General features: G+C 36.7%; 2 long non-coding RNA genes across 3 annotated transcripts; both read right to left on the bottom strand.

Moving 5' to 3' along the window:
* On the bottom strand, nt 1–6,492 carry LOC145670573 (uncharacterized). 2 transcript variants are annotated; one of them, XR_014128341.1, is made up of 4 exons: nt 6,443–6,492; nt 2,285–2,342; nt 218–289; nt 1–187 (listed from the first exon to the last, which is right to left on the bottom strand). It is a non-coding gene; the product is annotated as an uncharacterized LOC145670573 (long non-coding RNA). The 2 variants fall into 2 exon arrangements; XR_014128340.1 differs by having other exon boundaries at nt 1–289.
* An 8,219-nt stretch (nt 6,493–14,711) lies between these two features.
* Nucleotides 14,712–21,946, bottom strand: LOC145670572 (uncharacterized). Its single transcript, XR_014128339.1, has 3 exons — nt 21,853–21,946; nt 17,558–17,615; nt 14,712–14,969 (listed from the first exon to the last, which is right to left on the bottom strand). It is a non-coding gene; the product is annotated as an uncharacterized LOC145670572 (long non-coding RNA).
* Between the last annotated feature and the right edge of the window lie 3,925 nt (nt 21,947–25,871).

Below are 25,871 nucleotides of genomic sequence, written 5' to 3'. Positions count from 1 at the left end.
TAATATTTCAAGAATTTTATTATGGCTAGATCGAGAAGGTTACAAAAATTCACATTTAAGTTTAAACTATGAATAGGCACAATAAATTTTACTTTTTAACCCAAATATCCATATCCAAGTCCGTATCCACCAAGACCGTATCCGCCAAGTCCATAACCTCCAAGACCGTATCCACCAAGACCATAACCTCCAAGACCGTATCCACCAAGACCATAACCACCGTATCCAATACCAAGGACTGGAGGATAATGGACGTTGGTACGTTGAACTTGGCTCACTCCAGTGGTACCTATGTTTAAATTAAAAAAGAAATAGTGTTAGTTCTTTATTTGTTCCTTTTACAAATTATAAGTAAACAAAAGAAAGGCACTACTGGAAACGAAACATTATCATTTCCGGAGATTGAAGACGACTGGTCGTTGAGCTCAGATTTTAATTTCCATATAGAAATTTATGGGAAAAAAATGAACCTACACCACCGGAAATGCATTACATTATATTGTTAACTATAAACACTTTAGTTACCATATATTTCCGCAGATACGACGACCTGCAGATAAGGTGTGGTAAAAATTTTGTAAAATTTTATAGTTTTAGCTTAAATCGTTCTATAAGGCGATCTTCAAACGTTCAACGGACTATAAGTTTAGTTTAGATGAGCGATCATCATTTGGATAATAATGCTGTATAGCGTACGTAATGTTTCGAATGAACGGATTTTATTTTCTTGAATGTGGCAGATTGTTGCAAATATTCGTGCATTCGATAAGTTGTAGTAAGTTTAACTAAATTGGTGAGTTTTTTGTTTCATGTTTCAACTCAATAAATTTCAATTATTGTTATTTGTATATCCCATATTACGACCCCGGATTTTGAGGTTCTTTTTTTATATATATAATTTAGCTATCGTTTTATCTGCAAAAATATACGGTAATTTGTCTTTATTAAATTAAGTTAAATTTACGAAGTTGTAGTATATCATGAAACCTGGTGACAAGCAAGGAATGTTTAAAATATTTCTCTGGGGAATATAGGAACAGAAGAGATTGGCCTTAGTTAACAGCCCAATATGATAAAGCGCTGAAACTAGAACTGTTGGAAGTCTTAGTTGTTGCAGCCGTACAATATATACAACGTCATTTATGTGAGTAATTAGCTCATGTTTAGTCACTTAACATTTCTTTCCTTCATTACCAATCCTAGTAAATCTCCTGAGCAATGTAGTAGAGTAAGCAATATTAAGTGAAAAATTTGGTAGAAATCAGTAAGGCTTATACTTACAGTTAATAAAGTGAAAATTTGCTAATAGTACGAATCATCAAGTCATGAATTAAAGAAAGACTAAGTTTATAGACATCCATGTGGCGGCTTCGCTCAATTTCCTCTGTACCAAATAGATGTAATTCCATATAATCCACTGCAAATATTTTGCAACAGGCTACAGAGATCGTGAAAGAATGTTCACGGTTTAACAATACTTGTAATGGATTCTTCCTATTACCCTGGGAAATGTTACATTAATTTATTTAATATTTGTAATATTGATGTATCTATTACCAGTTCCCGCCAAGATTTATTTATTAAGATTTCACGCCAATTATTCAAAATTTCCAAATTCTAGTGCAGTTAAACTTCACCTAGGCTTCATAAATAAATTTCTATCTAGGAAGAAGCCTAGAAATCCAACCAATCCGTAAGAAGAGAAGCAGACCAGAGTAAACTGAACTTCTATACAAGTAACGACACAACAGTCATTTTGAGGATATCTGGGAATTGTTACGGTTATCTTAATTGGTTAATCATCTGTATCAGAATACTTCATTGGCTATTCCATTCTTAATTGCACAATATGCTGGCATTACTAACGTAGTAGAACTTCAACTACTTTGAAAGAAGCGAGATGTGGTGTACAAACACCATTATGCGCGATTTTTCTTGGGATTCTCTCTCTTCTTCCAACTTTCTTCATTTCACTATTTAACTCATTTTTATTGTCACCGTCTCCCTTACTCTAAAGGACACAACTGTGGAAAGGAGAACTGAATAATTTCATTTCATTTTTGAACGAAATCGAGAGACTAGCGCCCTCTACTTAGTTACTATAGTTCTTTTTTTTTCTTTCTTGGCAATTATATTTAATATTGTATTTATACACCTTCGTACTCAGCTACAGTATTTAAAATGTATGTCAGTAGACTATTTAGTTTTATTTGATTCTGAGCAAACGTAATATAAAGTAAGAGCAATAATAATAATAATGTAAATAAGTAAATAATAAACTCACCAATGAGTCCAATAGCTTGGGCGCTGGCGACAAAAGCCAGAACAGCGAACAGAACAATCTGGAAAGGATAAAAATAACTTTTGTAAACCATAATTTATATTATATTTTGAGTTAAGGTGCATGCATGCATGCTTCAAATACATATTAACTAGTGAGAGAACTCTAACATATATATTGACTACTTATAATCAATATTGCTTCAGAAATATTCATGGTAAACGTAACATATGATTGCTTAATCGTGTCATGGTGAGCTACCTTGACGTGTGTCGGTTATATAACAGTCAATTTGTGTTACCGCCCATAATACAGGAGAGCGCAAAATATTAACTAGAGAATACATAAAGGTACAACCAGGCCCGTATTTATATATTGTGCGCCCCTGTGCTCTAAATAATCTGCCCCCCTCCAAAAAAAATCAATACTATAGTTGAATTCACAGCTTTTGGAGTTGCTGAGATGAATAGTGACAGTTTTAATTCAATTCAACTTCAGGGTCACACTGCACTCCCCAGGTAGTGGACGAGATTTTAAAAGTAATCAAAAACGACAGATATTAAGTGTTAAATTCATAGTTTTCGAGGTCGCTGACTTTAACAGTATGAGTTTTCATGATGTTCAAGTTCATATTCAATCCTTGGTGGTGGGGGGAGGAGGACTTTTTAAAAATAATCAGATAAGCTATCTAATTAGACACTCCTGTAATCAGGGCAAATTAAACACATTGACATATTTTTTCGCACGTGTACGGAACTCTGCAGGTTGCTGGATTTAAATATGAAATCCAAAATTTTGCCACCCCCTAAATTCTACCGCCTTGTGCTGGAGCACAGAATAGCACTTACCTAAATACGGGCCTCGGTACAACATCTTCCGATTTAGCCTGGACACGACTTTCTTTTCGGTCCTAATTCTGACTTTTCTTCGAACTCAAGTAGGGGAGCGCAAATGTCTTTTTTTTAATTGTTATTTTATTTCACACAGCTATTGTTATTTTTCTCTTACTAACCTTGATGACTCATTGCTAACGCGTACTATTTAATCGATAAATTGTCAATTGGAAAATATTTTTGAACTCCCGAGAAAATGAGAATATTTATTCATTTTTGTAAAATCCCACCCGAACCTTGCTTTCTTTTCTAGAAAAAGCGACATGTCCAGGTAAAACGGGTTTTTCTTGTTATCCTAAGGAAAGTTTTGATAAACGTAATCTTTTCTAAGATAAATCCACTTTCTTCTCCTCCTGATACACACACACTGGCCATTGATGGATTTCAATATCAGATAATACAATTAACTCGTAAGTCTCAAAGAAATCAGATATGTTGCACGAGAATTGAAAAGTTTCTGGAACGATTTCAATCGCAAAAAATAAAACTATTTTAAGAGACAAAGAAAGTATTTATTGTGTTCTACTAAATTAAGGTAATTTTAAAAAAAAATGTTATCGTGGAACAAAATAAATAAAAGTACAAATGCACTTTTGAGTAGATCGATTTACTAAATCAAATCGATCGTAGAACGATCCAATTTTGCATTCGGTTATTCACTACATACACTAAACAACCTCTTTTATGTTTAGTTCAACATATCTAAAGTGTCCATCATCATTGGTGTATTAAGGGGGGAGGGTCCGGGCTTAAGACCCCGACGAAATGTTATTTACTATTTTAAAGTAAATGAAATATCTTGCAGAATTTTCACATTTCCACGAATAAAGTTAGCAAAGCCCCCGCCCCTGCCGAAACAAAATCGTAAATACGGTACTATCCATTATAAATTGAATCATGGGTAACTGTATATGCAATTAGTGGTAATCGATTACATTATCATTGTCACGAGAGAATGAAATAGAAAACTTAATACAGTAGCTCTGTTTTACAGTGTAAGATTTGCAAATTGAATACCTGTCAACACTGGATTTTACCCGCCTACCAGTTTATCAACACAATGTTCTCCAGGGCTGATTTCAGATTTCTCCCGGGTGGGAATTTCAATACACTGACAGTGAAGAAGTAATATTGCGAAATTACCTAGAATCAATATTAAGAACAATAGATTTGGTCCCATAGGAATTTCTTAGCTTCGGAGGAAATTTCCCCCGGGCAAAGTCATGAAATCACTGGTGTCCTCCGACGGGATAACTTGGTGACTACTGTTTGTTACAGTTGATCGATGAGTCAAATAATTTCTGCCACTTCCGCTGTCAGTAAAACATATTATCCCAACAACTTGACTGCTATGTAAAGAAAGCACAGATCACCATGCATTTCAACACAGTGGATATTTGAGACGAGACATCTAAAAAGAAGAGTGTCCGAACAAGTACTTGTTTTAAATAATCCCACCGCGAATCGTACCCGAGACCTCATGCGTACAAACCAACCACGTTATCCACTGGACTACAAAGGCTCTCTCAGGCAATTAAGGTAGAAATTTTACTCCAGAAATTACAACTAGTCATGGCCAGTTTCTCGAAATTTTACAAGTCATATATATTATAATACAGGACACTAAAATAATAGTAAAAGATATTTGATAGACACTAGTCGGGCTTTTACCTACAATTTGTCGTATTCGTTTATAATTATATGATACGTTCAGCTATAAATAGATTTCCATCATATTGAAGCTAGCACTGTAAGACAAGTAACTTTTGTAAAGACCCAGAAAACGCACGCTCAACTTTATACAAATGTGTACTTTTGTCTATTATATAAGCTAATAACTTTTAACGTAGTATTACTTGTAATAATAGTAATAAACAGTGAGAGACTGTAAAAAGGATCATGCACTAGGTGTTTCGATTTTGTTCGATAGAAGGCAACAGTTGGAGGATGTTTGCTACCATCTAGTGGCGATATGTATAATTTCTATTACTTATGTTTCAACAGCGGAAAATATAGTGAGATATAGCTGGCAACCGTTAATCACCGTTACACGTTAACATGTTAACGGATTGACTCCATTGACGGCTCTACTTATCTATGCCAGAAAAAAAGAATTGATAAATTAGCTTCTGTTCTACCGTTATCGTACGAAGTACGTACCGCACTGGCATTACAATATTGTTAGTCTCACTTAGCTATCCTATACTAACTTTTAACATGATAGGAGCTCCCTTCTTTTTATATGATTAACATACTAGCGTTCACCGTGGTGAAACCGTCATCGATTACACGATGCGAGCTCAAACAACAAGCCCCACAGTGACAAGTGGAATGGTAGGCTAGTCAACTGTTAAACTCTAGCTTATGTTCCAATTGGCTGCTTTGCCGAGCGTTTGGCAACTAGCTCAATCAATGTCTCTTATTAAAAAGGAAAATTGCGTTTGAGAATGCAAAGTCGAAAAGGTTGGATGAATCATGGAAAATTGTAGGTTGACTACACATGCTTTAAAAGTATGTTGGGCCAATGAATTTTTGTAGTTGGTTATTCCCAACCATGTCGACCATTAGTCTACTGTTGGATAAATGAGGGCAAACTGTTGGTTGGTCAACATAAACTTGAAAAGTAAGTCGGGCCAGAAGATTTTTTAACTTTGCAATTAATCAATTCCGAACCATATGCCAACCATTACCTAATGCACACCTTACCAAGTGTGCTGTTAGGAAATGAGGTCCGTGTGTCGTTGGTCCGCTTTGTGTCCGCTTTGTGTCGTTGGTCCAAGGTACTCATTACGTATCGATCTGCTCAAAATTTGCGGATTGCAACGTAACGCAAAAAAGCAATTGCATTCGGTATAAGGAATATCGCAAACTAAACGCAAATTTTGGGTAGCATTGACTCAAACCGCCATGGAACGACACCCCAAGCTTCAGATGGTCTTGGGAACTGGAAGGGATGCAAAAGTTCATTCAAATTAATCATATTTCTACTAAGTGTAACCTGTGTGTTTGTTGGAGATAAACATCCTTTTCAACTGCGAGGCAATGTGAAATATAGACCTACAGTTTATCATGGAAATCGTAGCAACAATATTCTCGCAACGGTGAACGAACGCCAGACTCTCAAACTCAAGACGAGTACATGAACCATTCATCCACTTCATAAATTAAATTAGTGAAAATATTGACTTTTAACATTCATAAAACATTGAAAAAAATATACAATAACGTACGGTTTGAAATCTGTTCAAAAGTATTCAGTTTTACTTACGGATTTTTGGAAAGCCATTTTGATTTCTAGTCCAGTGAGGATAACTAACTGATAAAGAAGCTACTCTGAACAGTCTTTATATATCCAAAGATTTCCCTCAATATCCTTCCGATATGTTATTGAAACAACATAAGAAAGAGTGAAAATTAAACTTTCCTTCTCCAGATTAATTATAATGTTTCCTCAGAAGGATGAAATTTCTTTAACTCATTAAATGGAAAGAATAGATATGTACTTGTGAAACTTTACACAGGTAATATGATTTCCTGGGTTTCTTATACGTATTTAAAATATTCAATTAAACTGATGTTAAAATATTGATTTAATACTTCTTGATTGGAATGTTCTACTACAGTTTATAACAAGTAATTAATTAAAGACTACTGCTACAGATGGAAAGCAACATAACTTATGGTGTTCCGAACTTTGGTCTTAATGCTTTGGACTCAAATTTACTTGTGAACTTCTTGAAAGAGTATTATTATGGGGTCTTACAGAAGACATGTTACAATGGTTGGGAGAAGTTTCTACTAATGAAAACAGAAAAAAGTCCACGTCACACGTAGTGAAATTTGGCGTCATGACCGAGTTACGATTAGTCGCAAATGTTGGAAAATGGCATGTAATGTTGCATTGCGGATAAACGAAATGTATGACAAGAAGTTTTTCTAAACTAAACATCTTTGAGGAAGTAACGCGTGAATGACTTAATGCTGTCAGAAGACGAGTATAGGGACGTGGCGCAAAAGAATTCGTAAAGCTAGGACACAGAATCGGAATTTGTGTGCTCTGATGTGGACAGACTGACGTAGAAGAACTGGACAGAGAAAAGGCGAAAAACGGTTAATCATGCACGTGGAACACATTATTACTATATGTGATCACTGGTGCTACTAAAAAAAGTTAAGGAGCATTCCATATCAATACATTTTCAATGAAAAATTATGACCCTTCAGAAAAAAAATCACGTTATAAGCGCCATCTTCGCCATAATGCCGGCTGTCATGCTCCCCGAAGGATAGTCGGTTACGCTTTTGCCTTTGATGTGAGCGGTGCCAGGTTTGATTCCCGTTGAGGATACTCGGTCGAAAAGGTGTGACAGCTTTCTCAGCCCTGCTATTCTAAGTGAGGTTTTCCCTAAGATTTTCCCATTCACACCAGACGAATGTCAGAATTGTACGTAACATAAAGGTCGCAGGCCACTTTCTTTTTTACCTTCTCCATAGGATAATGTGCTTGCGAGAGACGTTATTTCTCATACATGAAGGGCTTAAGGTCATAGATACCAGTAATGCCCCGATATATGTATAAATAAATTAATCCAACCACCTAGGGGTATCCTTTGTCTTTAGATCAATATCAATTTGCAATATTATAATGTGCAAACCTTTGGTTTCCGAGTTAGTGATCACCAAATTTGCATTTTTGACTCTGTAAAATGAAGAAACTCATAAAACTAATTCGATCTTGATCAAAATCATCCTGCTCAGTAAATATGTGCGATTTCAAATAATTAAAAGCTAATAAATAAATCAGGATATATAAGGCCTTGGGTGCAACTCCCGTATAATGATATAAATAATGTACAGAGACGATCTAAAGAATGAGAAGACATATTGACCTAATATGAACTTCTAATTTCTTGTGGAGATTCTCCACCAAACTGCATCTACAATTGTTTGTTCAGTATAGTTTTATTATAATAATTAAGGACATAATAGCAAATGCATTATTTTGTATTAATTTCTGTCGCTGTTTCGATTTCTTTTAATATGTCAATGGCGCTAAAATGTAGAAGAAAAACTGTGGCCAATTAACGGAACAGCAAACGTTAAAAAGAAGTTGGATAAATGAAAACTGTCAAAGAGAGAACAAGAAGGGAAAGAACTCCCGTAAGCGTTAATAATGCTCCGACCTTCCACGAACACAGTGTATCGATCTCTAATATTGTGTGTTTCTATAGATCCTCAACATAGTTTGAGAGCATATACGTTGTGAACCCCTAGTACTGGGACATAAAAAAAATATGTGGATATTCCATCACTGGAAGCCAAAATTTTATGTAAAGACCTTATCGAAAAAATGAAATGAAATCTTTCAGTTTTACGTCCCACGGTTATGCCGGTTAGGCTAAAGGAGACGGTCATTATGAGAAATGAATGAAATGGTGGAATGAAGAAAGTGGGAGAACCCCGAGAAAATCCACGCACACGGTGTTTGTCCACCACAAAGTTCACTTGGCGGGAGCAGGGTTTGAACCCAGAGGTGAACACTCTACCACTGAGACACCGCGACCCTCAAAGACCTTATCGAGTGAGCTGCCACATTAATGTAACCTTAACGAATAAGGTAATTTGAATGTTATTATTACAGTTAAGCTAATAAACATTAAATGGTAAATAAAACAGGAAGAATGAACTAAGAGATTAACAGATTAGAGAGATTAACAATGCCTTGAAAGAATAAAAGAAATACTAAATAAAAACTTATCTCCTGTAGCGTTTACTCTGGAGATGAGGTTTAATTTTTTTTTTAAAACTAAGATTTAATTATTTCAGTTAACTTCTTTCGTTCCTAGTATAATGACAGGGCTGTGGCTAGACTAGAGTGCTGGGAAGGAAAAAGTAATAAAAAGTGCCCAAAACCAAGGAAAAGCAAGGTTTATTTTTGAAAATTTTCTTACACTTTTAGACAACCATAGTGGCGCTTCGCGGCTGGTCTATCGACCTCACCCATATGTACAGGGGGGCGCAATCGCATACTCTCGCTCTGGGCGCTGATTTTCCACCGCACGGCACTGTGTGGCTAAAGTATTTCTTGTCCTCTCTCACTTGGAGTAGTAGGGAGTGGCTATCACGGAGAGTCAGCATTTTTTTTTTTTTTTAGAAATCAAAGGTCAATGATCTAGGGGTGTGGCCCGGGTCAATGATCTACTGGTACCTAGGACCATTCTCTCTAATATTTTGGCAGAGGTCCTTGGCCCACCCCCTAAATTTTGGTTGGACCATCTAGGGCCCCCTTTCTTAAAGCTTGGAATTTGCCAAACCAAAAAGATTGATATGATAGTATAGGACCAGGGTATGTATCTCTGAAAGTTTTCGACGTTTATCTCGTTTCCTTTCGTGGGTAAAAAATTACAAAAATTGTAAATTTCGGCGGTTTTGAACCTAATTTGTCCTCCTTGATGAAATCTTATATAGGTGTGTAGAAAGGTCCTATCATAAGGCAAGGGTACATTGATGCAACTTTAAAATTTGGGAGGGGTACTTACAAGCCCGTGTCTACGGGGAGGCATGGAGGCCGCCCCACTAAATTTTTAATGGTCCTCTTAAAGTGTTCACGGTAGGCTTGCAAATGAACTATACTAGGCGCTCGTCGAACAAGGATGGCGAGGTCCCTATGATACGTTTAAACTCTATTAAAACCATAGTACAATGATAGATAATAGTGTATCATTCTCACGCACCCAGATTCCTCTACAGCCAGCTTACGCTTTCACAATCCCCAAAGCACAAGGCATCACACTTGGCAGAGCTGCAATAGACCTTGGCAACAGAGAAGCTAGCCTGGGATTACCATATATTGCGGTAAGTACGGTAAATGCAAAACATTATCTGGCATCATTATCGGCCCAATGTTCACTAAACTGCGATTGAAAAAATACTTATCTGCACTTCTAGAGCGTCGGAAATATGAAGAAAGTTTAGAATTCTTAATTCCTGATATCCGACTAATAGATATGAGTTTCGGCATCCGCGCAACACGCCGGACAATTGCTCAATACGACTCAATCCTCATAGCAATTACATCTGCCAGAGAATTAAACTATTATGATGACGTAAGAGTGGTTCCTTCAATTTCAGAGGTTTTACCTTTCCTGGATCCAACCCGGGACGTGTCCAGTTCTGTAATCGATATTTATTTTTATATGTTGAACGTATACATAACCGATAACCGACATTCGAATAATAATTGGCCGACGGTTTTAACTCTGCCTAATATTATTTATTCCGTCTTCGACGAAGTTTTGCTGATGAAGCTGTACATTTCGACATTGGAGTACGATAACATACAGTACATCAATATTGTGATGAAAGGATGTTCCAATCACAGTTGATCTTCCCTTATGCCAATGATGGAGAGGAGGCTTTTGGGACCAAATACATGATAGAGTTGGAATAATCGACTCGTATGGTATGGTAGATGACACACGCATCGAAAGATTCATGAAACTAATTCAATTCGCTTACAAATTGTATCACAGAGCAAGATCTGGAGTACCTGTCCCTCAACTGATTGAGCTCTTGTACAAACATAAATGGCAATATAACGCAATAGATTGTGGGATATATTGTGTCCTTTTCGCAACATTTTTAGCTACTGGTCGCGAAATACCTTTCTCACTAAATCATAACCATATGTATTAGTATTCTATCCAAATAATGACACAAATTTGTAGTGGTACGATACAACTGTTAGCATGATGATTTTATATTCCTTAGTGAATGTATGTAATATTTGTTAACTTGAAAATCATCCCTTTTCTTTATGTTATTGTAAACCGTTATTAATATTTGGCACTAAATAAAAAAAACTTTTCAAGTACAAATAGTGATGTCCTAGAAAAAATAATTTTCCTACTCTTCAATGTGACCGATAGATGTTTGTATTTTGTGCAGGTAAGTGTGCGTCATCTGCTTTCACATATCCTTCTTAAGGCCACTGTAACGTATAAGTCTTTTTCTATAGTTTTTAGAAAATGTTTCAATAATTTGACCTTTTGATCTTGAATTAACCCTAGATGGCTGATTCGGTTATTGGATCTCGGTATGGACCTGAGGTACCTATATACCAAATTTAAGAAACCTTGCTGTTATAAGTAAAAAGTTATTTTGTTTACAGAGAACGGTATTTCACCCCATTCGCGAATTTGTATAGCTCGTACCTCACATAATATGGTGATGAACTATAATATGGTTGATCGGACCCTCCGTAACTTCTACATCTCCCGTACGTTTTTGGGGTGGCTACGGGCCTGGGGACTTAGGACTACCCTTAAGTTTGAGAATTGTCAGAAAAATAGAATTGGTAAATTTTCTCTATCATCTTAATATATACTACCATTGTAAATTTGGTTGGTCCATCTTGTTCCTGTTTATCGTATAAAAATTCAAAATATGGAGATGTTTGACCTAATTTACCCCCTTTGACGAGGGATTTGTTTATGATTATATATGCGTAAATCTGCCCATTTCCTTTCGTAAAAATAAAATGATATGAAATGTTTATATGCCGGCTAGACCAAAGGAGACGGTGATGATGAGAAATGAAGGAAATGGTGGAATGAAGAAAGTGGGAGGAAACAGCAGCACCCCGAGAACACCTATGCACACCAAACTTAGTGCGAAATGGGATCGAACCAAGGACCCGATGCACCAGAGGTGAACACTCTACCATTGAGCCACCGCACTCCAGTTCCGTAAAATATGGACATATTTGTGCACATTCTTAAATTTTGTGAGGGGTACATTGGCCCACCCCTTAAGTTTAGGAATTGTCAAAAAATTGGTAAATGTTCTCTTTCTGTAAATTTGGTTAGTACTTCTTAAGACTTCTATGGTTTAAAAATGCCAAGTATTAGTATTTCCACGTGTTCAGTTCTTAATCTAATTTATCTTCTTTCCTGAGCCTTGAACACGTTATATAATTATATGTTTGACTAGTCTTTTTATTTTCTTATCTCATAAAACATGTATACTTTGATGCTACCTTTCTTCAAATTTGTTAGCGTACATAGGACTACTTCTTGTATTTGGGAATTGCCAAATTACAAAAGTCGGTAAACATTCTCTAGATTTCAATGTAAATTTGGGTGGTTCTGCTTATTCCCTTTTATGGGTAAATTCAAAAGTGGAGATTGTTGACCTAATTTATGAGATTTTACTACAACATATGGTTATATGGTTAAGTAGATGGTAAATTCGTTTTTCATCTTACTTAGGTACATTGATGCATTCCTCTTAAATTTTGGGATAAACTTAAATTTGGAGATTGTGATAAAGCAAAATTTGGTAAATGTTCTCTAGGACCCGAATATATATTTTTGTAAATTTAATTGCTGCTGCACGTTCAATTTAATGGGTTAAAAAAATTGAGGTTTTTTATCTTTTACATCCTCTTTGACGAATCTTTAGTGTAATATATCATATACTTGTTGGAAGAGTGTTACAACTCAAAAAATGGCAATTTTGAGTTACCATCGCCATTCGAAGCGAGCTCTATATGGTGGTAATTTCCCATAAACGTAATTAAAAAAACTTAACTCATAGATGGCAGAAATACCAGTATTCTAGGGGACGATATTGATAAAATAACAAACTTTCAAATTCATTTTCCCATAAATGTGTATTTTTGACTTGTAACTGTTTGCGCCGGGTGTACAATATGTTTAATAGAAGAGTACAGGGATTAATTCTCTTTTTATAGGATACAGTATAACGAAATACTTTGGATAGTTTAATAATTACTTGTACCTTGGGCAGAAAGTGCTCATACATGTGCACTATACTTAATAGAATGTTAATTTAATATTAACAAAAGAAGAATGTTTTTAATATCTGTAAGAGATATAGATAGTGTTATGTAGTTAGTTGCTATGTAATTGTTTATGGATACCTAATCATCTTGTATGTGTGCATGACAATTTGAATAAAAATACATAAAAGTGTATCAACTAATAAACCATTTGATACCGTTCATCGACTTTATAATTTTGATAGAAAAGGTGAGAATAATAATATGTATAATCATTAAAGATATTTTTACATGCAAACTATTACTACCACTCGAGATTCATATATCATCGATCGAACCAGGTTGACGACTACCCTTGGTGAGTCGTTATAATAGGTACATAATGCATTCTTTTTAAATTTGAGAGGGAACCTCTTAAATTTTACAATTGTTAAAATATATGCGTATATACATGGGTAAATGTTTCTCTATTACTCTGTTAAAATTTGTTGGTTCTCCATACATATATTTTACAATATTCTCGAGAATATATTGTCAAAAATAACATTTTATATTTGGAGGGAGAATGAATTAGCATTAGGTGATATGTTTAAATGTTATGCTTACCGCTCATTAAGATAGATCGCAACGTAACCACTGGATTGTGTTTCACTGAGCATGAGTACCTCGAGATCAAGAAAAGGTCATTTGATCTATTCTTAAATTTTGTAGTTACCAAATAAAAATTCTCATTTATTCGTTAGGATTCTCCAAAATTTGGATGATCTAACTTGTGTTCTTGCATGAAAAAAAAAATACCAAAATTGAAATTTAAACACGTTAAATTAAGCTAGGCTGCCATGCTGCAAGAATCTTGTAACTGTCATAAAAAAGTTGCAACTCTATCTTTTTATTTACTATTTACAGATAACTTTTTGAAAGGAAGAAAGAAATCTCGACCCATACAGCATTGCACTCTAGTGGATAAATAGTGAACCTCCTCATTAAAAACGTTTGTTTTGGCGCGCTTCCCCTTCCCGTCCAAAAGAATCCATCGTTTTGGAAGCGGCAAAACTGTTTTTTGCTTTATGCTAGTGGAAGGACGATAGCACGTAGCAAGCAAGACAAAACAGAAAGGTGCACATGGTTTGACTCCTTGCAAGATGAAAAAAAATGTTGTATGTCCCTTTCAAGACTATGTTTACATGCATAAATATTGTAGAGTTGCAATATTTTATTTTCACGGTAGCCACAAGATTCTTGAAGCATGGTAACCTAGCTTTAAGTACAATTCATAGCCCAAGGTTTATGATAGGTAATCATTGTTGAAATATGATATTATTTCTATTTCTAAGCTTCTAATTTGGGGATGTTTGCGAGAGGTACAGCAATAAAATCTCATAAATCATAAAATCTACATCAGTGACCAGTATATACAAACTACTATTAATTTGTATTTTTATTATCAAAAATCAAACAAATATGTCGCTATGTCCTGGAGGTTTAGTAAAGCCTGGGGTCAGTCGAAAACGGTTGAGAACCAATGGGTTAAACTACAGGTAACGCAAACGGTATAATTCGTATAAAAACGGAGTATAATGCTAGTACAAAATCCACGGGGGAAAGTTTCAATCACGTGCGGACAATGTCACCCCTGTTACTGAAACAAGGTGTAAGATTCAAAACTCTTGTATTCAATTTTTTCTTATATTTCACTGGAAAGAAATGAAATGGAACAGTAATATTTCAAGAATTTTATTATGGCCAGATCGAGAAGCTTGCACAGATTTACATTTTAAGTTTAAACTATGAATAGGAACAATAAATTTTACTTTTTAACCCAAATATCCATATCCAAGTCCGTATCCACCAAGACCATAACCACCAAGGCCGTATCCACCAAGTCCATAACCTCCAAGACCGTATCCGCCAAGACCATAACCACCGTATCCAATACCAAGGACTGGAGGATAATGGACGTTGGTACGTTGAACTTGGCTCACTCCAGTGGTACCTACATTTAAATTAAAAAAAGAAATATTGTTAGTTCTTTATCGGTTCCTTTTACACATTGTTATGTGAACAACACAAAGAGACTACTAGAAACAAAAACATTATCATCTGCGTGGATTGAAGACAACTGGTCGCTCAGGCCAGTGTTTAATTTCCAGATTGAAATCTGTGGGAGGGGGAATGCGCCTACAGTAGCTCCGGAAATACATTATTTTTAACACTCTAGCAGGGCAGTGCCGTGGAAAATCAGCGCCCGGGGTGAGAGTATACGACGGCGCCCCATACATATGTATATTCCAAGCAATATTTCCTATTTTTTTCTCCCGAATTTTTCGTCCCCCTTACTTCGGCGCCCTTTGCCGTCGCCCTGCTCGCCCCCCCCCACGGTGCGGCCCTCCATCAAGACCTTAATCACCGCATATTTTCGCAGATAAGACGTGGTATAAATTTTCGTGATAAATTTATAGTTTAAGCATACATCTATTCTATAAGATGACCCTCAAACTATCAACGGCTTATGAATTTAGTTTAGATCAGCGATCATCATGGATTCTTCCTGTTACCGTGTGAAATATTATATTTATTTACTTAGTATTTGTAATATTGACATAACTATTAGCTCTGTTCCCGCAAAAATTTATTTCTTAAAGACTTCCGCTGCCAATTATTCAAAATTTTCAAATCTTGGTGCAGTTAAACTTTACCTTCGCCTTATAAATACGTGTCCATCTAAGAAGAAGATTGGAAACCCAACCAATCCAAGAGGAGAGAAACTGGACAGAGTAAATTGAAGTTCTGTACAGTCAGCAACAAAAGTTCTTTTGGTTTGGTAAAATTTATTTTGGGAATAACAATGGTATGGCGGGAACGTACAGAAAATTACATTCTTTTTAATTTACTGAAAACTGTACTCAAATTGTCCTTCCAATCTAAAATCATTTACGAAACTAATTTCATAAACGGAAAGAAGTTTTGTTTCTGGCTGTACAGTTAATGACACAGCTGCCATTTTGAGGGTATCTGGAAATTCTTCAGGAACAACTTAATTAGCTAATCATCCGTTTCGGAATTCTCTTCATTTGTCATTCCATTCTTGATTGCACAGTGTGTTGGCATTACTAACAGAACTTCAATTACTCTGAAAGAGCCGAGATGTGGTGGACAAACACCATATGCGTGAGATTTCTCGGGATTCTCTTCTTTCTTCCCGCTTTCTTCATATCACTATTTTACTCATGCTCATTATCCCCATCTTCCTTAGTTTATAGAACATAACAGTGGGACGTAGACTGAAAGATTTCATTTCATTTTTGAAAGAAAAGAGAGACTAGCACCCTCTACTTAGTGGTGTTGTCGTAGTTGCGACAATCTTATGTGCGACAGAAACTGTTAACTGTCCTTGAGCGACCGATTCGATCTGTTAACAGGCCTGTGAGTTATTGATTCGTTCATATTAAGAATGGCGTTGATTCGGAATAGCTAATCAGATGTAAGAGATCTCAAATGCTGTATTTTTTATTGAAATGTTTTTCTCATTTTATTCATAGTCTTAGAAAGTCTAAAAAGTAGTTAGTTTGCGAGACTCTTATACATTTAACTTTTCCAAAATGAAATATATTGCTTTGCTTAGTGAGTAATTAGATTTGAATTAAATTAAGTACAGAAAACAGAGCTTTCGAGGAAAGAGCATATTACAATTGGATTTTAATATTTAATTACATAAGAATGCACTTTTCATGGAAATAACTCTGTTGTCTCGCTAAATTATTTTATATGTTTTATGTCAAATCTAACGCAAAATTAAGATAAGCTTTATTTGCACTTACAGTTGAGGATAAATATATTTGGCGAACAGTATGACTGATTCGTAAATTTTTCATAGAAAAGTTGTTCGGACGATAATAACGCCAAAGGCAAACATATTTTACAAGAGGAAATCTTATCATCTTCCATAATCTCATTGTAATGAATCGGTCGCTCTAGGACAGATAACAGTTCCTGTCGCTAATAAGACTATCGCTTTTAGGACCAATTCTACTTAGTTACTATATTCTTTTTTTTATCACATTTAAAATCGTATTTACAAATCTTCGTAGCAAGCCACAGTATTTAAAATATATTTCAATATACTATTTAATTTTATTTGATTCTGAGTAAACGTCATATATACTTGTTAAGAGACCCCATCACGGCGAATTTAAAATACCGCTTATAACTACGGTAATTATGTGACATATTCAAATAGATAAAAGATAATCGAAAAGTGGAACAAGAGGGCCCTAGACAATATTATTTAACGAGAGATACTGCTATCACGACTTTCTTATCTGCTTTCGATTTCCAGCAATTTTAAAAATTAGTATTTATTTTCGCGTTTCTAAATGGCTGCAAACGGAAAGCTACTAGGTGACTCGTGATAACGGTATGCCGTGCAAAATAATATTGTCTAGGGCGCTCTTGTTCCATTCGATTTCGATTATCTTTTATCTATTTTGAAGATATCACATAATTACTGTAATATTGGCGGTATTTTAATTTGGCAGTAATTAGGAATCTTAACATCGTATAGTAATAATAATAATAACTCACCAATAAGTCCAATAGCTTGGGCGCTGGCAACAAAAGCCAGAACAGCAAAGAGAACGATCTGGAAAGGAGAAAAGAAGCTTTTGTAAACCATAATTTCCACTATATTTTGAGTTAAGTTCCATGCATGCTTCAAATATATATTAACCAATGAGAGAAATCCAATAAACATATTGACTAGTTATAATCAATACTGCTTCAGGAATATTCATGAAACATGGTAAACGTAACATATGATTGCTTAATATTAGTCGTGTCGTAGTGAGCTGCCTCAACATGTGTCGATTATATAACAGACACGTTGTGTTACCGCTAATAATAGATAACAGCGCAAAACATTAAGTTCAAAGAATACGTAAAGATACAAGATTGTTTCGATTTTGTCTGGATAGTCCTTTCTTTACGGTCCTAGTTCTGACTTCTTCTTTGAACTTAAATTAAATGACATCTTTGAGTTTAAGTTCCACGGTTATGCTGGTTAGGCTAAAGGACACGGTGATTAAGGAGAATGAAATGGTAGAATGAAGAAAGTGGGACGAAACGGAAGATCCCCGAGAAAACCCACGAGCACGGTGTTTGTCCACCAGAAAGTCCACACAGCACGAGCTGGGATCGAACCATTGACCCCAAGCACCAGAGGTGAACGCTCTACCACTTAGCCACCGCGCCTCCCCCTCTTTGAACTTAAGTTGGGGCGCGCAAATGTCCTTATTTTTTCTTAAACTGTTATTTAATTTCACACACTCTTATTTTTTCTGACAAAACTTGGGAGGCTGATTGCTAACACATATTATTTAATGGATAAATTGTCAATTGAAAAAGATGTTTGATTCCTTGATAAATTGTCAATTGAAAAAGATGTTTGAACTTCCCACAAAATGATTTTTTTTCTTATTTTTGTAAACTTCCATCTGGACTTTCCTTTCTTTGCCAGAAAAAGAGGACATGTCCTGGTAAAATAGGATGTCTTGCGACCCCAAAGAAGATTTTGATAAACATAATCTCTTCTAAGATAGTATAAATCCACGTCCTTCTAGTCCTGACACCAGGCCGGTAGCCTGCCCAAAAATTTAGGAGTCCTGGTAGAAGTTAAAAGGGGGCCTATCCAACCATATTATAGCTCATCATCATATTATAGTTAATTTGCAAGCCTAAGGTGAACATTTTAAAGGGGGTCGGTAAAAATTTAGGAGGGGACTGCCCCCCTAGACCTCCCTTGGATACGGACTTGCCTGACACACACTGGCCATTGATTGATTTCAATGTAAGGTAATACGATTAACTGATAAGTATCAAAGAAATCAGATAAGGTTTCACGAAAATCGGACACTTTCTAGAAAGATTATTGTGATTTATATATATATGTAATTTCACCCACTAAATTTTTATTCTGAACTGATTTCAGTTTCAAACAATTCCGAAAAGAAAGACTTAAAGAAAGTATTTATATCATGTTTTATTAAAATCGGGCACATTTCAATAAAAGTTATCGCAGAACAAAATAAATAAAAAGAAAGCGCAAATACACTTTGAATCGACCGATTTAATGAATCGATTTCGTGTTTCGATATATCATTTTACGATTCGATTTAGTGTTCAGTTATTCATTGCTTACATTAAGACGACCTTTTTTTCTATAGTTCAATAAAACTAGGTTACCTATTACAAATTGAATCGTGCGTTGCTGTATATAGAATTAGTGACAGTCCATTACATTATCAGTGATACGGAAGAATGAAATACGAAACATGATAGCTCAGTTTTACATTGCAAGACTTACAAATTGAGTGACTGTCAACACTGGACTTAACCTACCTCTACCAGTCTATCAACACAGTGTTCTCCGGTGATGATTTCAGATTTCTCCCGGGGAATTTAAAAATACTGGGGGTAGGTGAAAAGCAGTGTTACGAAATTACATAAAATCCATATTGAGGACAATAAGAGATTTTGTTCCAGAGAGATTTCTTAGCTCCGGAGGGAAATTGCCTCTGGGCCACCTCCTGAAATCATCACAGGAGTTCTATGACAAAATAACTTCGGTGACTACAGTTTGTTATTGTAGAAATAGAAGAAGGTACAGGCACCAACTTATCTCTAAAACATTTGATTCCAACAACTTGATCGCTGTGTAAAGAAAGCACAGATCACCATAGATTTCAACACCGAGGGTCCTTAAGACGAGACATCTTGTTAGAAGAATGTCTGAACAACTACTTGTTTTAAGTAATCCTGTCGCAAACCGAACCCGACACCACACTCATACAAACCAGCCACGTTATCCACTCTGATACAAAGGAGCTCTCAGGTTATTAAGATAGAAACTTTACTCGAAATATTATGACCGGTCATGGCCAGTTTCTACATGTCATATATACATATTGTGATACAAGACACTACAACAATAGTAAAAGACATTTTTCAAAAATTAGTAGGGCTTTTACCTACAATTTGTCGTATTGGGTTATAATTATATGATATACTCAATCAGTGTTTCTTCCAAACATGTTTTTTTTTGGGGGGGGGCTTCTCTGCTCCCCAGAGGAGAACAAAATAATATGTCTATAATATAATAATAAATAGAATAGTACCGTGTGAAAATCATATGTGCCCATTCGTGTACTAAGTGCGCCCTCCGGAACATTTTTTTTTTTCTGAAAGAAACACTGCATTAAATTGTAAATATTTTTATACTACATATAGAACTATGACATTATTACAAGACTAGTAACTTTTGTGAAATAAGAACAAAAAACGCATGTTCCACTTTATACAAATATGTAGTTTTGTCTATTATTTCAGTGAATATTTAGTAGCCCAATATTACCCTTAATAATAGTAATAAAAACTCTGATAGACGGTGAAAAGGATCACGCACTAGGTGTTTTGAATTTGTCCGGTAGATGGCTGGAGGATGTTTGCTATCATCTAGTGGTGATATGTATCATTTCTCTTAGCTTCGTTTCAATAGCAGAAAATGAGAGAGGTAACTACCGTTAAGATCACCGTTGCCCGTTACGATGTTAACGGATGAACTCCATTAACGAATTCAGCGGAGCTAATCTATTCTAAAAAAATGAAACATTAGCTTCCGTTCAACCGTTATCTTGTGAAGTAACGGACGTACTAGCATTACAATATTGTAAGTGGTATCCTAATAATATACCAGCTTTCAACGTGCCATAGAGGTCCCTCTTTGCTATTATGATTAATATACTAGCCTTCAGAGTGGAGGAATCGTCTTCGATTGCCCGACGCGTGTTCAGACAATAGGTCTCAACAGGGAAAAGTGGAATGGTAGACAAGTCAACTGTAAACTTTGTTCGTGTATTCCAATTGGCTGCTTTGCCGAGCGTTTGGCAACTATCTCAGTGTCTTGTACGAAAGAAATAAAAATTATGTTTAAGAATGTAAAGCCGAAACTGTTGGAAAAATGACGGCAAATTGTTGGTTTTCCAACATAAACTTCAAAACTACGTTGGGCCAAAATGTTTTTAAGCTTTAATATTGCAATTAAATAATCAATGCTCAACCATATGCCAAACATTAGGAAACGCATGCCTTACCAAGTGCGCTGTTAGGGAATGTGGTTCGGATTTTATTTTGTGCTGTTGGTCCAAGGGCCTCATGCCGTATCGGCCTTCGCAAAATTTGCGGATCGCAACATAAACTTTGAAACTGCGTTGCACCAACGTATATTTAAACTTTAATTTTGCACTTAATTAACCAATGCCAACCATTAGCAAATGAATGTCTTATTAAATGTGCTGTTAGAGGATGTGGTTCGGATTGCACTTTGTGCTGATCAATTAAGTGCCTCATTCCATATCGTCTTCGCAAATTTTGCGGATCGCAACGCAACACAAAAAATTATATACATTATAAGATTATCACAAACTAAAACTCAAACTTCATGTTGCGTAGACGCAAGCCGCTATGGAATTAGGCCTCAAGTGTCATATAGTCTTGGGAACTGCAAAGGAAGCAAAATTTCATCCAAATTAATCATATTCTTACAAAATGTAACCTGTATGTTCGTTGGAGTTTAACATGAATTTTTAGCTTCGAGCCAATATGAGATGTAAACCTACAGTTTAATCTGAAAACCACAGCAAAATATTTTCGCAGCGGAAATTGAATGCGGGATTCTCAAACCAAAGACGAGTACTTGAATCGTCTACTGTATAAAACAAATTACGGTAGTTCGGTTATTGTGTTTTAATATTCATTAAACATTAAAAAGATCATACAAAAACATACGGTCCGAAAGCTAGTCAAAAGTATTCAGTTTTACTTACGGATTTTTGGAAAGCCATTTTGGTTTCTAGTCCAGTAAGGATAACTAACTGATACAGAAGCTAGTCTGAAACGTCTTTATATACCCAAAGAGGCCACTTTAATATCCTTCCGAAATTTAAATGAAACACTATAGGAATTGAGTGAAAATTCAACTTTCCTTCCCCAATTTAATTACATTGTTCCCTCGGACGGATGTAATTTCTTTTAATTCATTAATTTAAAAGAGTTGCTAGTACATATTTGTGAAACGCCTTTATAAAAGCAACACAATTTCCTGTGGGTTTCATGTACGTACTGATAATATTCAATTAAGATGTTGCGAAAATAATGATCTATAACATTTCATTGATTGGAATATTCCATTCGAGGTTTCTAAGTAATTAATTTTTTAAAAAAATCTGCTGCAAATGGAAAGTTAACATAACTTTCCGTTTGATTTTGTTCTGCATGCATTGGAAGTAATCTTACATAATATCAGCAATTAAAAGAGCGATATAAGGTATGTATATTGCTTACGTGTGTAGTTAAGCGATCTGTGACGGTAGCTTGGCCTTGAACGTCAATCACAGGTTCTTTCCGTTTATTACTCCTGCGTTATCTGAGTACTTTCAGTGGATGAGATTCAGGGTTCGAGCCCTTGTTGGAACTCATGTAGTTTGGATCCTATGTTAAATTACCAATCTTTGTCTCACTAAGCATGAACGGGTTTGAAAATGCTACGAAATACGGGAAGTTAATGGTTGCCAGTTTCCTATAGGTCAGTGGTCTGAGTGACTAGGCGTATGATCGTGAAATGAAACCCATTGGGGATTTGAAACCCATCGGGGTTCAGTTCCAACCAGTAATGGTTTCAGAAACTGAATTATGTTCGGTGATTTCAGAAGAGTTACCTCGTGACAGTCGTTTATTACACGGGGATAGGAGGGGGAGGGTAGCACTTTGAAAATATTGGCGATACATACCAATTACGCTCGGAGACGATTCCGGGAACGAATTTCGTAGCTCCGGAGTGAATTTTCTCCCGAGTCAGCCCCTAGATCATCATTGATCCTACCTTGTGTGAAATTGTAAATCATGTTATATTAGTCGGGTAAATTTGTTATTATTATTATTATTTCTTTCTTTCTTGACTTGTACAGCGGGGGACACTTCTAAATGGTACACCTCAGCCGTAAATCTCCATATGGCTGTACCATTTAGAAGTGTCCCCCGCTGTAAGTGAACAAATCGCAACAGAATTTCTTGGAACTTTTTCTGTATCACAAAAGTATGCTAAAGACGTTATAAAAACCTTATCCCTGTCACTGATGTCATAAAGAAAAAAATCCAAGATGGCGGCCATTGCGGCTGCTCGTATTGAACGTTTGAGATTAACGTCCCACGTTTATGCTTGTTAGGCTAAGGGAGATGGTGATTAAAGTAAGTGAATGATGATGGATGAATTGGTGGAATGAGAGTGTGGGAGGAAACAGGTTATCCCCGATAAAACCCACGGACACAATATTGTCCATCACAAACTTACTTAGCCGGGATCGATCCAAGGACCTCATGCACCAGAGGTAAGTGCTCAACCAGTGAGCTACCATGCCCCCATCGGTTTGTTTTTTCCTTTCTTTTTAAAGTGATAGAGCACTCATTTACTTCAAGGTTTCCTGGTTCGATCCCCGGCTATACAAGTTTGTGGTGGACAAATTCGTGTCTGTGGGTCTTCTCGGAGTTCTCTCGTTTCCCCCCCCCCCATATTTTTATTCCACTAATTATTTAATAGAATTCACTTTTAACAATTATCCATGTCCTTTAGATTAAAATGCATAATTATCGAACGTAAAGATAGATCTTTTTTATTTATTTTGCAAGATCAGTTCTCCAGTACAGATCGTTCCCCATTGCATTTACTCGCCTTCAACAGAGCTAGATAAAAATAAGGAGACCATGTCACCAGATCTGTCTCCATTGAGTTACGTATACTGTCCATCCACACAGAGCAAGCCACATGTTCTGATTACAAACACGTGTTTTTACAACTAAAAACAAACAGTGACAGATGACATAAGGAGACCGCGGAACCAGGAAGATACGAAGAGGATTCGAGAAACTACGAAAAGACCGAGTATCTCTCTCTAAGTTCTCCCTCCAAGAAGATGGTTATAAAACAGATGACGAGACGAGCAAACTATGAGCTCAAAGCTGATCGCTCACCTACCGAAACCTTTCCCGAGGTCGCTATAGGCTACGGAGATTTCTTCTAATACCAACTCCCGGAGCTGCCATGAGTAAAGGAGATTTCTTCTAATACCAACTCCCAGAGCTGCCATGGGCGAAGAAGATTCCTTCTAATACCAACTCTCGGTGCTGCCGTGAGTACATTAGATTCCTTCTAATAGGCTACCAACTGCCGGAGCTGCCATGAGTAGAGGAGATTCCTTCTAATACCAACTCTCGGGGGTGCCATGAGTAGAGGAGACTCCTTCTAATATCAGCTTCTGGGGTTGCCATGAGTAGAGAAGGTTCCTTTTAATACCAACTCCCTGGGCTGCCATGAGTAGAGGAGATTCCTTCTAATACCAACTCCCAGAGCTGCCATGGGCGAAGAAGATTCCTTCTAATACCAACTCTCGGTGCTGCCGTGAGTACATTAGATTCCTTCTAATACCAACTGCCGGAGCTGCCATGAGTAGAGGAGATTCCTTCTAATACCAACTCTCGGGGGTGCCATGAGTAGAGGAGACTCTTTCTAATATCAGCTTCTGGGGTTGCCATGAGTAGAGAAGGTTCCTTTTAATACCAACTCCCTGGGCTGCCATGAGTAGAGGAGATTTCTTCTAATACCAACTCCCAGAGTTGCCATGGGCGAAGAAGATTCCTTCTAATACCAACTCTCGGTGCTGCCGTGAGTACATTAGATTCCTTCTAATACCAACTGCCGGAGCTGCCATGAGTAGAGGAGATTCCTTCTAATACCAACTCCCGGGGGTGCCATGAGTAGAGGAGACTCCTTCTAATATCAGCTTCTGGGGCTGCCATGAGTAGAGGAGATTCCTTCTAATACTTACTCCTAATGCTGCTGTGAGGTACCTAGTATTACCGATCCCACTCTTTATTTAAGACACGTAAGACAAAACATATAGGCTGTCCTCGCTTGTCTAGCATCTAGTGGGTGTGCCTTTACTCTAGAAAGGCTCGTGTTCGATTCCTAGTAGCAGAGTATCGAATGCGCTATAATGGCTCAGACATTCCCTTGTTATACACGTAACTTCATTGCTATCAAAGGACGAAAATACAAATTAATCAATGACACCTATAATTTCTTTTTTGAGAATTTTAATAGGGAGTTCATGTCCTTCCGCCAGAGCTCCCTCATAGCTAAGCGGTTACCGTACGTGCCTTTGGCGTGGAGGACCTGGATCAATCCCCAGCGGGTGCTCATCTGGTTCGGAATCCACGCCTCATATAGCCTCGCTGATGAACGGGACGAGTGGCGGATCCAAGGGGGGTAATCACCGCCCCAGAGGAGGAAAGTTTTTTTTTATTTTATATAAATAAATAAAACCCATCCCAGAGTTTGGAGCTCTTAAAAGTAGCTCTAAGTAAGAGTATTACAACGCACCCCCCCCAGAAGTCCGTCCTGGATCCGCCCCTGCGTCCTTCCACCAAGTTCGTAGCCTTGTGGTAGCCATTTGATTTCTCTAGAAGTAAATACTCTATTGGACGCGTTTTCATTATAAGGTCTCACGATTATTCCCTATAGGCTGAGAGAGAAGGATGATTAAGGCAAGCAAGAGCGCCCATCAGGGGGGGCAAGGTGGGGCGCTCGCCCTTCCCCCCCTTAGAGGAAATTGTGCTTCGGAAGATCGAAAACCCAAGGGATATTTTAAAATAGTTACAGCAAAATTTGAGACTACATTTGAAATGTCGCGTATTCCCCTTGGAAACCACAACATGGGCGCCCTTGAAGGCAAGTGAACGATGATGGAATAATGTGGTGGAATGGGAATGTGGGAGAAAACGAGCCCCAGAC

Source organism: Thermobia domestica, chromosome 14 (assembly GCF_964235325.1).
Source record: "Thermobia domestica chromosome 14, izTheDome1.hap1.1, whole genome shotgun sequence".
NCBI classification, from domain to species: domain Eukaryota; kingdom Metazoa; phylum Arthropoda; class Insecta; order Zygentoma; family Lepismatidae; genus Thermobia; species Thermobia domestica.
The sequence above is the reverse complement of the archived record's forward strand: the minus strand, read 5'-3'. Positions and strand labels throughout refer to the sequence as shown.